Raw genomic sequence first — 2094 nt, forward strand, 5'->3', positions numbered from 1 at the left:
AGAGTAGAACATAAACCACACACACACACACACACACACACACACAAAAACAGAATCTTAATATTGAATAGTTAAGAACAGGACAGCTAACAGTAAGTGAGATGCCATTTAAATAATACCTCAGACACAAAGACTCAGAGAATTTTCTTGGGTCTCAGATCCAAATTCTCAGACATGAACCATCTCAGAGAGATGCCTCACAAGGGTAAGAACACTTTCTGCTCTTAGGAAGAATGCAAGTTCAGATGCTAGGGCCCTTATCAGGAAGCTCACAACTCTCTGTGTCTCCAATGAATCAAACCTCTTCTGTCCTTTTAGGGCATCTGTACAATGTGGCATGCACTCACACACACACACACACACACAGGCACACACACACAGACACATATACATATACACATACATACATAGTAGGAGTGCTGACATCTGATTCCTCCTGCTTGCCTTCTCAAGATGCCCTGCTCAGTACTTGACTTCTTAGGGACCTTTTGAAGTCCATGTTTCTCAGCCACTGTCTAGGTTCTCTGCTATGCTGGGTACAGGTGTTAGGGTGCAATCTCTCAGTTTATCAAGAAAGTTAACCCCCCACTTACTTTACCTCCCCAACATTAATATTATTTTATGTTCATAAATACTTTCAACATGTATCTATCCCACGTGGTATCATTAGTCATCTGTGTATATTCTTCTAAATAAAATGTATATGAACTGCGTGCATTTCCTACATGTTGGCTGTAACAGCTGTTCTCATGGTGATGCATACATTAGGATTACCTGAGTGTGCAGCTTGCTGAGCAGTGGAGATTAAATCCAGATGGTCCTAGCGGACCTGAGATATTGCAGGCTTATCAAGTTCCCAGGTGAAGCTAACTGTGCTGAAACAGAACCACACTTTGAAACCAGATGTTTCAAGAAATACGTTCTGATGTTTATCTGTGTGTTATGTTTACATACATATTCTAGAGTTGCCCATTATGGTTAGAAGCAGATCATTTCCCACTTTTATCTGCATTTCTATACTTACACCTACAAAATGAAAATAATATATGTATTCATATACAAATACATCAAAATAACTCTTCATAAAAGATGATCAACCTAAGTATAAATTTTTATACACCCACTCATAGCATGTGTTGAAGTGTGTTTTGTATGTGTATCTATTTACGTGGGTGTTCATATGTGTGTGCGTTCGCATGTGTGGGTGCTTATTCAAAGTGAACAGAGGACCATTTTGGGTGTCACTTCTCTGGTGTTTTTCACTTTGTTTTTTGAAACACCTTGAACTAGTAGAGTAACCTGAATATACAGCATGCCCCAGGGACCTGCCTGTCTCTGTCTCTCCAGAATTGAGATCACAAGTGCGTACTACTATGCCTGGATCCTTTTATGTATTCAGGGCTGAACTCTGGTCCAGGTGCTTTCAAGGCAAGCACTTTTGCCACTGAATCATCTCCCCAGCCCTCGAGGCATGTTGCACTTGAATACATAGTTATAAGTGCCTTTCTAGGTGGCCCTTATGCTGGGCATGAACACATCACGTCATTAACCTGTATCCATCCTCAGCAATGATTAAGTGCATGAGTACATTCCATATTTTATGTTAAGTTCATTTCCAAAAGTGTTCCAACAGACTCGTCTTCCTGATGGCTGTGTTAAACTTTATTAGTAAGATGATCTTTTCAATTTGCCTGGAGCGCATTCCACACTGCCATACTTCACATGTGAAATTGCCCAGTCTATTCGGTCCACACATTTGTGGGACCACCAGGGGCCTCTTGGAAAGTCAAATTTCGACCATTTCCCTCTTTTCCTTTCTCACTCGGCTGTACAGAAATTGTTCCAGCATTTAATGAATGAGAACATAGCACAAACTGAATGTGTCTTATATTCCTGGGTCATTTCTCAGCCCTCTGCTAAAAATTCACCTTGTGTCAAAGGTAAAGGTGTTTTTGAAGGAGGAAGAGAAGGATGAAAAAAAAGAGAAGGAAATGTGAAAGATGGGTATGGGGCCTTACAGTTAGGAGGTAAAACGTTCAGTGGGTGACATGCATTCTGTACATGCATAAAGACTTAAGATTGGATTCCCAGATA

This window comes from Alexandromys fortis, unplaced genomic scaffold, assembly GCF_014885135.2.
Source record: "Alexandromys fortis isolate MF-2015 unplaced genomic scaffold, M_Fortis_MF-2015_v1.1 scaffold_278, whole genome shotgun sequence".
Classification (NCBI taxonomy): domain Eukaryota; kingdom Metazoa; phylum Chordata; class Mammalia; order Rodentia; family Cricetidae; genus Alexandromys; species Alexandromys fortis.